General features: G+C 39.2%; 2 pseudogenes; both read right to left on the bottom strand.

Annotated features, from left to right (window-relative positions):
- Positions 1–5,951: 5,951 nt before the first annotated feature.
- Positions 5,952–8,387, bottom strand: LOC143860787 (G-type lectin S-receptor-like serine/threonine-protein kinase LECRK2; annotated as a pseudogene).
- A 3,118-nt stretch (positions 8,388–11,505) lies between these two features.
- LOC143864734 (G-type lectin S-receptor-like serine/threonine-protein kinase LECRK3) lies at positions 11,506–14,731 on the bottom strand (annotated as a pseudogene).
- Between the last annotated feature and the right edge of the window lie 1,869 nt (positions 14,732–16,600).

Genomic DNA, 16,600 nt, shown 5'->3' on the forward strand with positions numbered 1-16,600 from the left:
CAGCCCTCTTAGTAAGCCCTATATTAGGTGCCATTCTTAAATCCCTTGGAGTGTAAAAGCTTGTAAAAGAGCTCACATCCAGCCGTCTTAAGGAGGACTGCAATAGTGGCCGGAATCCTTCAAGAGATCAACTTAAGAAGAGTGGAGTAGGCCTTGGAGAGAATGGTTCACTGCTTGAGGATAAATTCACCCCCTTACGGGTCGGGTCAAACCCTCCCATATTTTTCAAAATCTTTTTGATGGGCCCAAAAATTAATCTCTTCAAATCTTTGCACTGGTCTATCCCCCCCACAGTTGGTGGGCCCAAAAATTAATTTCTTCAAATCTTTGAACGAGGTAGGCTCCACCTGTATTTTTCAAAATGAATTGTACGCACCGCCCCATGATCCAAACCCTCCATTTGGTAATCATAGCCCTCCGATCTAAAGAAAAACTGCATATTACGGAAACCTCTATAGATTGGAGAGTTGTGATCATCCAATGGAAATGATTTTTGGGGCACGACCTATTTACATTGTGGCCCATCAAACGAATGGTTTCGGTCATTCTATGGTGTGGGTCATGCATTAACATTAAGGCCAAATTGTAGGCCCCACCCAGATTTTTCAAATTAAGTTTTCGGTCAACGCCATAGGATGATCCAAGCCATCCATTTGATGGGCCGCGACGCAAATAGGTTGTGCCCCCAAAATCATTTCGATGGGATGATCGCAACCCTCCGATCTATAAGGTTTCCGTAATATGCAGTTTCTCTATTGTCTATCATGAGAAGCTGAATATAATGTTTTCCCACTCCCCGTCCATCGCACGGGGTGTCCTTCTAGTATACTATATAGCAGAAGAGAAAAGAAGAGAATTTTTTGAAAATTCTATGAGAATTACACATCACTTTTTTTGACTTTTTTTAACAAATGCATCCATTCAACCCACATATTTTGAATCCTACCCCCTCCTTTATGCTTTTTAACAAAGGCACCCATTTAATCCACATAATTTCAATCTTACCCCCCCCTCCTTTATGGTTTTTTAATAAAAAATCTATAGGGTGATCTTAACCATCCGATATAAGAGGAACAACATATTATGGAAACCTCTATAGATTGGAGTGCTAGCATTCGCCTATGGAAATGATTTTTGGGGCACAACCTATTTATGTTGTGTTCCATCACATGGACGGTTTGGATCAACCTATGACGTGGTCCGTACAGCTTAATAAAAAATCTATAGGGTGATCTTAACCATCCGATATAAGAGGAACAACATATTATGGAAACCCGGGCTAGGATCAGCCTATGGAAATGATTTTTGGGGCACAACCTATTTATGTTGTGTTCCATCACATGGATGGTTTGGATCAACCTATGACGTGGTCCGTACAGTTCTTTGTCAGCCAGTGCATCGCACGGGGGTTTTTTACTAGTATATATATATATGTGGTGTAAAATGGTGGGCCCTAACATGCCTGCATGTGGTGTAAAATGGTGGGCCTCACCCCATCAAAATGTAAGGTTTACTGCTCGCCTGCTCTATTTATTATGAATAATATAAATTTATTGCGTTCCGGATATGTATTTTTTTTTCGCAAAACGTATCTATTTAGCCAAATTAACCCATATTAACAACATCATTGGAGACCATCACCAGGATAAAAGATGAACGATCTAGAACATATTCAACAGCTAAGATGATCTCCAATTCCTTATCGTGGGTCCCACCATGGTGGTCCTAGAATTGGCATGAAAAATTAAATATTAATGGATTTTTAATTAAAAATTAGATTGAAATTTGTGCCATCTTTTGATTTTTTTGTGTTTCTAATAATTTAAGAAAATGATATTCCCACCCCCTAAACAGATAAAATTCTCCCCTTTAACGGTTTCTTTGAGAATAGTTCACTGCTTGAGGATAAATTCACCCCCTTTAACGTTTTTCTTTGCAGGAGATGAGCCGATAAGGGGTATCTTAAATCTAGATAACCCCCTTACGTAATAGGGGGTAGCCCGGGATGAGAATCAGGCTTTTATCTTCAGAGTTTCATCTTGCTTTAATATGCCACTCCCAATGATTCTGGGGATGCAGAGCTTTCCTGAAAGAAAGTGTTTCTTGGGAAAAGAAAAGGAGCCGACTACCGAAAGTGGAGAGCATACCCTTGAAAGGAGAACTCGACATCGACGAAGTCACCTGGCGCATCTGCTCCCCCCGAACACCACCGAGAAGCACTAGGGGAATTCATAGGCCGCTACAACCGTAGACCCTTACTAATAGGGCACCAACAGCCCTCTTAGTAAGCCCTATATTAGGTGCCATTCTTAAACCCCTTGGAGTGTAAAAGCTTGTAAAAGGGCTCACATCCAGCCGTCTTAAGGAGGACTGCAATAGTGGAATCCCTCAAGAGATCAACTTAAGAAGAGTGAAGTAGGCCTTGGAGAGAATGGTTCACTGCTTGAGGATAAATTCACCCCCTTTAATATTTTTCTTTTCGTTTAAAACTTAATGAATAACGTTAAAAGGAGGGATTTTATCCGTCAGAGCCCTCCCAACTAATTGGGCAGTTCCTGATTTCTCACGAATTCGACGTTAGTAAACATCTGATCAGTAACTTGCTTTGGGGATGGATGGTTGAAGGCAACATTCTAGAAGAGAGGTCTCTTGAACAGATATGTTTAGGACCATCCGATTATAAGTGTGATTTTCGGCCTATGAACAATCCAAGTGGAGACCGTTTTATGCACGGTTTGAGGTATTCTGCCAGTTAGAATCTGGCAGTTAGGCAATCTCTAGAGGTATTCTAGCAAGAAATACACGTGGCATGTTGTCGGATGTAGTAATCAGAATATTAACCGTTCATCTTGTGGGCCGCCAAGAGATAATTTTTCTTTGACGGTCTTGATCATGCTCCAACTGCATACTTGGCCCCATGAGAAGTATCTGATCTCTTGGCAATTGAAATTAGAATAGTAATAAGAGAATTGAGATCCTTATTGTGATCTGGACCATTCATCTTGTGGGCCCCCACTACAGTTTCCCACATGGGCCAATTGAAACTTTGGTTACTCTTCTACGTACCAAAAAATCAAAAATAAAACGAGGATAATCACGTTAATCCGTTAGACACGCATTTCGCTTGCATGAGAGAGCAAGCGAAAGCCAGCCGTGAAATCCCACTCTAAGAAAGTCCCTCGCCAATCATTACATTCCTCTCTTAAACTTTTGAAAATGAGAATATTACCCACATATGTGTTTTTGTGCCATTTTCAGACTTAAAAACGTTGTACCTTCTTCCTCTCCCCTCCAACGTTTACAAAACTAAACCCTAGCTCCCTTTCTCTATTCACAAGCAAAAGCAAAACCCAATCTTTTCACCTTATTCCATTATCTGCTTAAAGGATGTTTCCTCAATATGACCAACAAAGTCCAGTATGAGAACTTGGCAGGTATTCAATGTAAGTCCTTTATGTTCAGTTTGAAGACAATATAGTTCCAATGAATAAGGTATGCCATGAATTCTTCTGTTATTTGGTGTATATGATTGATGCTAGTCAAAACTTGTGCTCAGATTATGTTTTGAGGGATCCATTCCTTTCATATTACTCTATACATCAGTTTTGTATATGTTCTGGTAGCAGGGACATTTTACTGTATAATACAAGAATACGAGTTTCCATTTAAAAAAGAGGAAAATTTTGATCATAATAAATAAGGCAACACTTTGTGTGCATTAGATTGCGAATGAATAGAGTTTATGGATAGCCTAATTGGCTCATACTCCCATGTTTCACCTTCTAAAAAACAGAGAGCTATGCTGGTAAAACACCCAAAGGCGACATCTGCCATCCTAACATTTCACATAGTTTTAAAACTCCCCTGCGTCCGTGCTGACTCCCTTTCACTTGACCGCGTTCCGCATTGCGCCGCATCCGCATTGCGCCGCATCCGCATTCTGCTTTTTGTCCTACAGAGTTAATAAAAGCACTTTTGACTCCTGAATTATGACTATGTGGACCGAGTACTTGGCCATGTCAACCGAGTACTCGACCGTGTCATGCCGAGTCGACTAAGATTTTCTTCGGCAGCGTTCCACGCCTCCGCTTTTTTAAACACTGATCTCACAGTCCTAGCTCTCACAAATCAAACCCTCCCACAAAAGGTAATTAAACAAATGTGTCTTCCTTCTCCAAATATATGGTTATACGCTACTTTGATATGTTCAATACTCGTGAATTATCCAGAGCCCTGAAAAGGGTTCTGAGGGATAGATTCGATTTCAGCAATTATTGAGCCATATGAAGGGAAAATTCAAGACAAAAGACCTGGTCTTTTGCAATGCAACTGAAATCTACGTCTAGTCTTGTTATCTCCCTTGATCCAATCATCTTTATTGTACAATGTATTCAGTAAAATATGATTTTTTTTTTAATATCTCACTGAAAGACAAGATTGTGATTGAACACGGTTCTATCAAAATAGAAAATAGAGAGGGAGAAGCATATAATAAGAGAAAAATGGAGAAAACATTGAGTTAATTCAAGAAAACTCGGCCTCAACGTGATTTTTGCCTGCTCAATAGCCATGCAACATCTATATCTTATCGAAATTAGGGAGAGCAATATAGGAAACAAAATCAACAAAATAGAAAAAAGAAAATAGGTAAACCTACTGCAATATGGATAAATTCACAATATTTTTATACATTTGTTGTCTTAATTTTACTCTTAAATTTTATATTTTTATACATTTTATTTCCCCTATTTTTCCCGATATAAATTCAAAATTGACAAAACAAATTTAAATATATCTCAAGATACGTCATTCCCGAGAAATTCCCGAAACAGATATTTGTGACTATGATGTTGATGGTGCTCTTCCTATAGTCTCACAATACTCACAACTATCTCTCTTGGAAATTTCTCTACTAGAAAAAAATCTTGGGATATTTAAAAATTTTCTATTATTTTCGGGTTGATATTGGAGAAAAGGAAAAAATATAACAATATTGAAAAACAAATAGTTTAATATAAAATTTAAGAAAACAAAAATTTTAAAATGTATGTGTGCCTTTCATCTATTTCTGTTACTTAAGAGGAAGGAGGGATTCTATGAGAGTCAAGTAACTATATAGTTTGTCCATCCGCCTCCTGCTGATTCACATATGAAAATACTAATGCAATTTTTGACTGATATTAACTGGTATACAGTATACTTTTGAAATCCAGCCATTTTCTAAAGAAACATTATTCTTATGCACATGTATTTTCTATTATTTTCACGTTTATATCAAGAAAAAGAAAAAATATTAAAATATTGAAAAAACTAGATAAATATAAATTTTAAGAAAACAGAAAATTTAAAATGTGTGCGTCTTTCATCTCTTTCTGTTACTTAAGAGGAAGGAGGTATTCTATGGATGGAGGCTCAAGTAACGGTATAATTTGTTCATCATCCATCTGCTGATTCACATATGAAAGTACCAATGAAAATTTTGAGTGATATTTACTAGTATACTTTTGAAATCCAGCCATTTGTCTAAAGAAACACCACTCTTATGCTCTCATGTGCTATCTTTATTTTTCACGGGCTGTAGTGTGTCATTCTAGAAAAACTTGCCCAGATAACGTTACTATATAATCTAAAGAATCCTTTGATTGAGAGTGAATCTACTTTTCCATGAAGCACCATTGAACAATACTTGGTTTTCTCTTGTTGATTGAATCATTTTGGGACATCAATAGTTCTAACATTTGAAATTTTATTGCGGATGAAGTCCCTCGATTGTCTTCTATTAAGAATTAACCCCACAAAGAATTTCATAGATTTAACATCCATTTTGGGACTTCTGACAATGGAATCTCAACTTATTAATATGTAACAAAATACTCTAAGTAACGATCAAGCATTATTGCACACACACACAAACATGCACCCGCGCACACGGAAAAGGAGGAGATGTGGTTTCAACCAACTGAACTAATGGAGGATGGGTTTGGGGGCACCGAAACTTCAACTGCTCCTTCAAGCATCTGTGCCACCTTCTTCATGGAAGGTCTTTGTGATGGTTCCTCATGAATACACCAGATTGCTACCATCACGAACCTCTCCAGCCTCGTTGCATCACTCAATGCCTCTTCGTTGTCCTCCACTAACAAATCCATTCTTCCTTCTCTATAGCAATCATAAGCCCAATTTGTCAGTATTGCATTCGCCACGTCATCCAGGTGCAACTCTATGTTCTTCCTACAACAAATTATTTCTAGCAACAAGGTCCCGAAACTGTAAACATCCACCTTTGCTGTGATCCACATGTTTTTGAACCATTCGGGTGCGACATATCCTCTGGTTCCCCTTAATTCTGTATTTGTTCGAGTCTGGTCCGTTTGCAAAAGCTTTGCAAGGCCAAATTCTGAAATCCTTGCAGTTAAATTATCATCTAGAAGTATGTTTTGAGGCTTTATATCACAGAGGATGATTTGGGTGCCACACTCTTCGTGCAAGTAAGTGAGCCCTCTTGCAACTCCATAGGCAATCTGTGCTCGTTGGTTCCAGCTGGGCCTCGAACTTCCAAAGAGAAAGCTTGCTAAAGAGCCATTGCTCATGAGCTCATATACCAAAAGCCGTTGTGACCCCTCATAGCAGAATCCCAGCAATTGGACTAGATTCCTATGATGGGTTCTGCCAATTGCAGTTATTTCAGTTTTGAATTCCTTGTCACCTTCGTCCACCAACTTCTCTAACTTCTTGACTGCAACGAAATTTCCAGCATTTGATGCTAAGACACCTTTGTAGACCGTGCCGAAAGCACCGCTGCCCAATTTTTGTTTAAACCCATCTGTAACTTCTTCAAGCTCTTTGTAAGTGAACGATCGCAGTTGCATTCCTAAGAAATTTTGTTCCGGGGTCCCTTGTTCTGGCTGATGTTTCAGTACTTTTTTATGGTATGGGAAGAAAACAGCCAACAAAATTGCAACCAGAAAGAGGAGGTTGAGAAACACAGCGCTTCCTAAAAGAGTCGACAAGATGAGGATTAGAGTTCCTTGATCACTCTTCCCTCCGTTTGAACCCGAAGGAAAAGGAAACTGAGAAGTGGAATTTCCTAGGGGGACTTTGATGAGTCTTTTGTCCAACAAGTCCATTCATCCTCCCATTTGAGAGTGGGAGCTTCTTCTTGAAACAGTCTGTACCATAGAAAATGGCAACTGCACAAAAACAATCAGCCAAGCAAAGTTCTCTGCAATGGTCTTCGTTTACTGGATTATACCGTTCATAGTTAGACGTCGGCCAATTCGTGTTTGCCAACTCCGTCAGTTGGAATTGAGGTCCAGGCTCTTTTCTCAATCCCCCAGGCTCGGTACTTTGCGGAACGAAGTCCGGTTTGCATCCCTTGAAAGTGTTACTGGGATCAAAGTAGGAATAACCAGGCGGACAATGACAACTAGGCCGTTGAGTCTCATCTAGTCTATAGTAGCTGTTGAGCCCACAAGCTCGGCTACCGAAATCATCGGTAATTGCCATACAAATGTCAGATGGCACTGACCATACAACAGACCATGACCCAAAAGTCCAGTTTCCACTGCTCGATCCGTTCTTGGGGTAGACGTACTGCCTGAAAACTCCGTCAAAATCGAGTGTTGCTCTGTGGTAGAAATTTCTAGTTGAAACTATGTTTCCTGAAGTGAGGGGGTGTATACTCTCATTTGTTCGCCTGAGATTAGTGTAGCCAGTAGCCTGACTGGTTGAAGATCATCTGAGAATCAGTTCCTGTAGTGTTGCTATACCAGTAAGGCTTGTATAGGAATTTGGTCAGGAGATTTACTGTATAAAGTGCGAGATTTCCATTTGTCCTTAGACGAAGCTGGAACATTCCGCTCGAGTAGTTGTTCTCTGTTTCACGAGAAGAAAGCATGCTGCCCATATCCAATATCTGCGTAGGCAAGATGGTGTCCGTAGAATGATCGAAACTCTGCCAAGTGGTACCAGAATTCGAGTTCCTGAGCACCAAGTTCCAGTTTGTCGAGCATGGCGGCGGAGATGGCACTACCGTTGGTGACTTCAGCCCTCCATATCTCTTGTCCTTCATGATTTCTGAGCATGAGCCCTCCATTGCTCAACAGCTCGACTTTCGATCCAATAAGCACCAAATTATCTCCATTTGCAGAGCAAATTATAGTTTTTTCAAGTACTTCGTCGAACCAGATTGCAAGAAAGAAGAAATTTTTATCTGCAACGCGAGTGAACCCGAATGCGAAATCACCAGAAGGCGAAACCCATGAAGAATTGCAACTGGTAGAGAGACTAGAGCCCAAACTTATGCTACCATTAGTTTGAGCGATTGCAGAAAGTGGAAAAAGAAGAAGAAACAAGAAGCAGAAAAGATTAGAAAGAGCATATGCCATTTGAGATTTTGTTAGGTATAGATTTTGATAGTGATGGTTTCATGAATAATATTCAAATCAGCTGGTTTCTTATAAATGGATAAATTGTTCTTTACGTGTTCACAGGGGCAGGGAGAAGAAAAATGAGGCTCTGTTACTTCCGGCGTAAAATGGGTGTGATAACAAATTTTACGCCCATTTTTCCACTTAGATATGAACATTAATTTTCTTTTACGCCCATTTTTCCACTTAGATATGAACATTAATTTTCTTTTACGCCCAATTCATGTGGAAAGAAACAGAGCCGAAAAGACTTACCCATGTCACCGACGTTATATGTACTGAAGTTCAGTGTATAACCCATGTCTAGTGTCTAATCAATGCACATGCCTACCGATTAAGATCACACGACCTCAAATCTCCCTATTTCAAGTTAATAACCATCCGATCAGTATTTGCTTTTGGGATGGACGATCATTAAAAGTTAAACGCTCATTAAGCAAGAAGGGTCTCTTGATCTGATATGTTTAGGACTATCTTATTAAAGTGTGATTTTGGGTCTATGATCAATCCAAGATGAGACCCACCCTTCTTATGAACGGTTTCGAGTGGTTGTATTGATTATACACAGTTCTTTGGTGTAAAGTTTATACAAATGACCATTTCATCGAATGTAAATTTAAGTATTCTAACCTGTATTGTACGTTCTCTAGATGATTGAGCTTCCCCGTCAAAGGAGTCTGTCGCTCTACTTATTTAAAGGTTTGACCCATCAGCATATATGGTTGGGCCCACCTCGCATGTGGTTATTTGGATTGTTTGATTGGGATTTCTGCCTATCCTTGTTTGCTTTGTATTAAATTCAATGGTCTGAAACAAGAATCCTGCAATTCTGCAATCTCCGAGTAAGAAATACTTGTGGCATGTTTTAACGGTCGTGATCATGCTCCATCTGTATAGTGGGCCCAAGAGAAGGATAGATCCCTTGGCAATTGAAATTAGAATTTTTTTTGGAATGGCGTCAACTTAGAATTAGTGATAACAGAATTTAGTTTCCTTATAGTGATATGGACCATTCATTTTATGGGTCCCCACCACACTGTCCCACCCTGGGCAAAGGAAGTGTTGTTACTCTTGTACGTACCAAACAATGAAAAACAACACGGTTCCTTCATTTGACTTGACTTTAAAGGAACTACATGAGTAATGCTACGGTTGCAACTCGGGTCGGGCGGGTCGGGTTTTCTGGAATCGTACCCTACCCTACCCGAGAAATCATCTCAGGTCAGGTAGGGCTGGGTCTAATTTTTTATGGGAAAAACCCAAGATTCATAAAGCCGACCCTTCCCGAGATAGTTTTTCGGGTTGAGTCAGTTTTTATTGTTTAGTGTGACTAATTTCTTGTAGAAAACAACCTATTTTTAAACAAAAAATCTCTAAATTTACATCATTAAATGCATAAATCTAAGAAGGAAACTATTTTTACACATCACAAATATGATCACATCAACGAAAAAATTCTATCAATATTTTGGAAAATAATTTGTCATGTGATTCGAGAGATAATTAAGAAGAGAAAACAGTTTCTACACACAAGCGTAGATAAGTTATCTATACACTAGCTTAAAATACAGTGGAGGGAATATTGTTTTGGTGATCCAAACCATTCATTTGATTGGCCCTCACATAGATAGGATGTCCACAAAAAATCAACTCCATAGGATCAGCCCCACCCTACGATTTGTGGAGGTAAATGGACGTGTATAAACCTTCGCAAATCTGTCCATTTTTTGCCTCCACGGTTCGAAGGGTTAGGATGATCCTATGAAGCTGATTTTTTGGGCACACCCTATCTATGTGAGGGCCTATCAAATGAATGCTTTGGATCACCCGAACAATTTGGGCTCCACTGTATTTTAAGCTAGTGTAAAGATAACTTATCTACACTTGTGCGTAGAAACCGTTTTCTCGATTAAGAAATCTCCATTTGAAATTTTTTTTTAAAAAATATGTCTCTGATCTTTTTCTTACTTAAGAGGAAGACTTGAGAGGAAGAAGGGATTCAATGGATCGAGATACAAATCAGTGTTTAATCTGTGCATCAGCCACCGATGGTTCGGTTCGTATATCAACGTACAAATGAAATGTTTTGACTGATGTTTGTTTCTAGGAAATTTACCCAGATAGCATGTGCTTTCTTCTTTATTTTTCACTTGGGGCGTGGTGTGTTTTTCTAAGAATCTACTCAAATAGCATCACTATATAATCAAAAGAATCCTTCGAGTGAATATACTTATTCATAAAGCACCATATTGTAAGACAATACTAGGTTCACTTCTGATAAAAAACATCCACCACTCCATTGAAACCTACTATCTGCAAAACCATCTGTAGTTTCATTTCTCTTGCTGGTTCAATCATTGGGACTTTGGTGGCTCTAAAATTTGAAATTTTATTGCAGATGAAATCCCTTGAAATTGTTCTATGAAGAATTAAACCCACAAAGAATTTCATTGGCCTAACATTCATTTTGGGACAATGAATTCTCAACTTCTTAATGACCAAATTACACCTCTGTTAAATATAGAGAAAGACGAATTTCACAACACCGGAAAATCCTCTTTTCAAATAGTGAAACCAAAGTTTACACTAGCCTAAGAACAATAACCAAAAGAGAAGAAGAACAATCACCACAAGATGTAATCCAATATATATGATGGAAGAACACAATACAAGACAAGAACAAAAAAGAAGAAAGCTTCAAAAGGAAAACTTGCACACAAGAGAGCTTCAATGGAGCTTCAATGGAGGTCTAGGTAGTTGAGAATCTCTACAAAAGTGAAGTAACGAGAATAGGCATAGTCAAAGGAAAATAAAGAAGTAATAGCTTTGGTAAGTGGTAGTGGGTATGTGAAAGTGGTGTCTTAAATGCTTAGGGAAGTGGTGGGTTTAGAGTTCCAAGTAAGGGTTTGAATTTGAAATAGGTAGGTAGTGGGAAAAGATGGAGCAAACATGTGTGACTCACACATGTGCAAGCTAGGCCAACAAAAGACCAAAATGCCCATGGACACAAAATACATTTTTGTCCTCACTACATCTCTCAAAATAAAACAAAATAAAGCTAACCAAAAAATACACTTTAAAATTGACAAAGATCAAACAGAAAGTAATTGCACATGTACACACAAACGCAAACCCTCATACGCAGAAAGGGAGGAGATGTGGCTTCAATCAATTGAACTAATGAAGGAGGTTGGGTCGGGGGCACCGAAACCTCAACTGCTCCTTCAAGCATCTGTGTCACTTTCTTCATGGAATGCCTTAGTGGTGGTTCTTCCTGAATACACCAAATTGCTACCCTCACAAACCTCTCCAGCCTCCTTGCATCACTCAATGCCTCTTCGTCCTCCTCCACTAACAAATTCAGTCTCCTTTCTCTATAGCAATCAAAAGCCCAATCCGTCAGTATCACATTATCCATGTCATCCAGTCCCAGTTCCACGTTCTTCCTACAACAATTATCTCCAGGAACAAGGTGCCAAAACTGTAAACATCCACCTTTACAGTGATTGACATGTTTCTGAACCATTAGGGTGTGACATATCCTCTTGTTCCTCTGAATCCTGTACTCGTTCGAGTCTGGTCTGCGTGCAAAAGCTTTGCTAGGCCAAAATCTGAAATCCTTGCAGTAAAACTGTCATCTAAAAGTATGTTTTGAGGCTTTATATCACCCTGGATGATTTGGGTGCCGCACTCTTCGTGCAAGTACGTGAGCCCTCTTGCAACGCCAAAGGCAATCTGTATCCAAAAAGAAAGCTCCTGATTGAAGAGGAATGGATGAGAACCACTCACCCTGGTTCAAATCAACTCTCAACTGCTATCCGAGTAGCTTTTACTTCCTCAATTTATCATATTTGGCTAGAGAGAAATAACAGGATATATGGAGGTGCCAGCATGCATAAGCAAGTGATTCTCAATAATATCCAGCATATCATCAGAAGCAGGTGCATTTTCCTTGGGCTTGATAGCCATAATAGTTGCAGAGATTTGGCCTTCTCGAAGGCTTTTGATCTTCCCCTGTTCAACACTAAAAAGCCCGCCAGGAGCTGTAGGTGGGAGCGTCCTCCGCCATGGTGTATCAAACTCAACTGTGATGCTTCTTTGGCGAATTCCTTAGCCTCCATTGGTGGACTTCTTCGTAACTCAGAAAGCTCTGTTCTAGCCTTATTCTCAAAGGATATGGATTTAATGGCAATCCAGGAATTGGAGCTTGAGGCCATCTTTCATGGTGTCTCATTGGCCTCCTCCTCCTTCGACATCAAGCATCTTTGGATTGAATCCGACTCACTCTTGGCGGTAAATGTTATCAAAGGCATATTCCCTTGTCCGTGGAGAAGGAGGCAAGCTCTAGCTCATCTTCAAAATACCCTCTCTAGATTTGAATCATGGAGGGTGTCCCACATTTGGAGAGAAGCAAACCGTCCAGCAGATTTCCTTTCCAAAGCTGACTGCCCTTTAAAGGGTTCCTGTTTGCTGGGGTTGTCCCTTCCTCATCCTCTCATTGACTATGTTAAAGAGGATGATGAAGGAACTCTCTACTTTAGACTGTAATTTCGTCGCCTTCCTGTTATCTGGTTTTGGGGTCTGCCTAACCCCGATTACTAATCAAAAAAAAAAAAAGGCAATCTGTATCCGTTGGTTCCAGCTGGGCCTCAAACTTCCGAAGAGGAAGCTTGGTAAAGAGCCATTGCTCATGAACTCATACACCAAAAGCCGTTGTGACCCCTCGTAGCAGAATCCCAACAGTTGGACCAGATTCCTGTGATGGATTCGGCCAATTGCAGTTATTTTAGCTTTGAATTCCTTGTCCCCATCAACCACCAACCTTTCCAACTTCTTGACCGCGATGAAATTTCCAGCATTTGATACTAGCATACCTTTGTAGACTGTGCTGAAAGCACCCCTGCCCAATTCTTGTTTGAACCCATCTGTAATTTCTTCAAGCTCTTTGTAAGTAAAAGAGCGGAGGTTCATTCCTAGTGAAATCTGTTCTGGCTGATGTCTCAGCAATTTCTTATGTTTCATGAAGAAAACAGCCAACAAAATGGCTACCAGAAAGAGGAGGTTGAGAAACACAGAGCTGCCTAAAAGCGTCGAAATGATGAGGATCAGAGTACCTCAATCACTCTTTCCTCTGTTTGGACCCGGAGGAAAAGGAAACTGTGAACTGGAATTACCTATGGGTACTTTGATGAGAGTTTTTCCTCCAACACCTGAAATAAACCTCCCATTTGAGAGTGGGAGCTTCTTCTTCCAACAGTCCGTGCCTCTGAAAATGGCGACCGCACAGAAACAATCAACCATGCAAACTTCTCTGCACTGGTCCTCGTTGAAGGGATTATAGTGTTCAGAGTCGGACATTGGCCAATCCGTGTTTGCCCTCTCTATCAGTTGGAATTGAGGTCCATGGTCTTTTCCCGGTCCATCGGGCTCACAACTCTGTGAAACGAAGTCCGGCGTGCATCCCTTGAACGTGTTAATGGGATCAAAGTACGAATAATCTAGTGGACAATGGCAACTAGGCCTTTGAGTCTCATCTATCATACAGTAGCTGTTGAACCCACAAGCTCCACTGCCAAAATCATCTCTAATTGCCATACAAATATCAGAAGGCACTGACCATACAACAGACCAGGACCCAGCAACCCAGTTTCCGCTGCTCGAGCTGTTCTTTGGGTAGACATATTGTCTAAAAACTCCATCAAAATCGAGTGTTGCTCTATGCTAGAAGTCTCTCGTTGAAACTACGTTTCCGAAGTGAGGTTGTATATGCTCCCATTTGTTTGCCTGAGGTAAATGTATCCTGACTGGTTGAAGATCATCTTAGAATCTGTTCCTACAGTGTTGGTACTCCAGTAAGCCTTGTAACTGAATTTCGTAGGGAGGTTTACTGTATAAAGCACGAGATTGCCATCTGTCTGGAAATGAAGCTCAAACTTTCCGCTCGAGTAGTTGGTCTATGTTTCACGAGAAGATAGTGTGGTGCCCATATCCAATGTCTGTGAAGGCAAGATGGTGTCCGTGGAATGATCGAAACTCTGCCAAGTGATACCAGAATTCGAATTCCTGAGCACCAAATTCCCTGTGTCGAGAATGGCAGCAGAGGTGGCACTACCGTTAGTGATACCAGAATTCGAATTCCATACTCTTGCCCTTGATTATTGCTCAGCAACAGGAGTGATCCCGAATGCTAAATCACCAGAAAGTGAAACCCATGAAGAATTGTCACTGGTAGAGAGACTAGAGCCCAAACTTATGAGTGTCTTTCTCACACAATTGGACAAATTGGGGATCAATTGTCGCATTTCTAGATATCATATCGAATAACACAAATTTTCTGGTAAAATTCATGAATGACATCTGCAAAACGTTAATTAGAATACAAATACTTTATTCTATGCATTACCTTGCTAGAGAGGAAACAAGACATAATTACAGAATTTAAGGGAAAGATCCATAGAAAATAAGAATGCAAAGAATTATTTAACCTAAATAAAGTGGACAATTTCAAAGGGAGATTGAAAGACTTCATAATAATTAACAAACCTTAAAACCCACTTAGCCTATTGTTGTTTTAAATACATCGTAGTAACATATACAACAAACGGCACACCAGCTGTCCCGAAGGGAAAAAGAGCAAATCGATCAATCCAAAAGATTCATGATACCCTCACAAGCTTGATAAGAAACAGAGAGAGAGAGAGAGAGAGAAAGTTTTGGAAACGGAAGGGACTCGAGCTTAATAAGATTGGCAACTACAGGATCTCTTGAATAAGATATTGGAAAGTTTGATAAGAATGGCAATTGCCATTTACTAAGGACTCTTAAGAGTTGATAAAACCAAATCATTTTATTGGGTGGGTAAGAATCTAGTGCCGACTTTTTAGAGAAGGCGCTTGAGTAAAAAATATACTAATCGAGGAACAAATTTGAATATTGTTAGATTTGGGTAAAAAGGTTTGATAGTAAAAATCCAGGAACGAATACTCATTGAGGGATTTTCAGTTTTTTTAGCTATATAAAGAAGTATTGCCTATATTATTAGATATTAGATTTGGTTGCCTTTTGCAATAGAAAAATAAGAACAAAAAAATGCCATTAATTTTGGAAAGGATTGGCATTGAAGGTTGCCAAAACCAAAAATATAGGAATACTAAAAGAATTTGGTTGCCTTTTTTGCGATGGAAAAAGAAATAATAGCGTAAATCTTGGAAAAATATCATAAATAGTGGAATATGGAATCTGAACCGTTGATTTACTTATCTTTGCTTATGCAAAATATAGCAAAATATATAGATAGAATTATTTTATTGGCCTTAGCTGGCCTTCTTTCCTTTTGGTGGAGGAACGTTGAATAGAAGGGGTAAGAAGAAGATATGCTTTGGGAAAGGATAAATCCCAAAAATCTAGTTCCTTAATCGTGTAATATGGAGATTATGGAGAAAAAAACGAAAAATGGAGGAAAGAAAAAGGCGAATATAAGGGGTGACATGTGGCACTCTCACGTCGTCCAGGATTCCGTTTTACATATATATTACTAGTTGCAGTCCCGTGCATCAGCAAAAAAAAAGCTTTATAACTTACCTTTTAAAAAAATAAAAGAAAAAAGAAGAAGAAACATTCATAAAGATATAGAGAAAATTTCAAGAGAAGAGGGCATAAGATTGTAATAAAGATAATACAATGATAAGAAAGATAAATTGAGAAAGAGAGACTGAAATCACTTGATTCTTCACGAATAAAGGCATCTCAAACATAACTTATTGTTCTTCTTTTTCTTATTAGGTCCATCAGTTGAGCATCTAGAGGTACGAATTTCTTTGTTAGTAACAAATACATAAAATCTTGGTTTCCTCAGATTTTTAAGAAATGTGGAATTGGCCGTAAAACTCTCTCTGGTCAGTCCTCCGGTATCTTAGAATTGGCCAGAAAAAGAAAAGTGAAAAACATACCTAGGAAGGAGAATATCAAATCTAAGATTAGAGAGAGAGACAGATACTAAACCAAATAGAAAGAACCGAACAGAATATAATTGCCTTTGACTATATATAAAAAATTGAACAGAAAACAATGGCTCTTAAATAATCACAATTTTTTTGCTCTTGGAATAATAAATGATAGACTTGTGAAATCCTGCGATGGTAGAAAACCGTAGTTAAATCCCAAAAAACTCT

The sequence above is a fragment of the Tasmannia lanceolata genome, unplaced genomic scaffold (assembly GCF_043159265.1).
Source record: "Tasmannia lanceolata isolate RefF3 unplaced genomic scaffold, GAP_Taslan_0.1 ptg000003l, whole genome shotgun sequence".
NCBI classification, from domain to species: domain Eukaryota; kingdom Viridiplantae; phylum Streptophyta; class Magnoliopsida; order Canellales; family Winteraceae; genus Tasmannia; species Tasmannia lanceolata.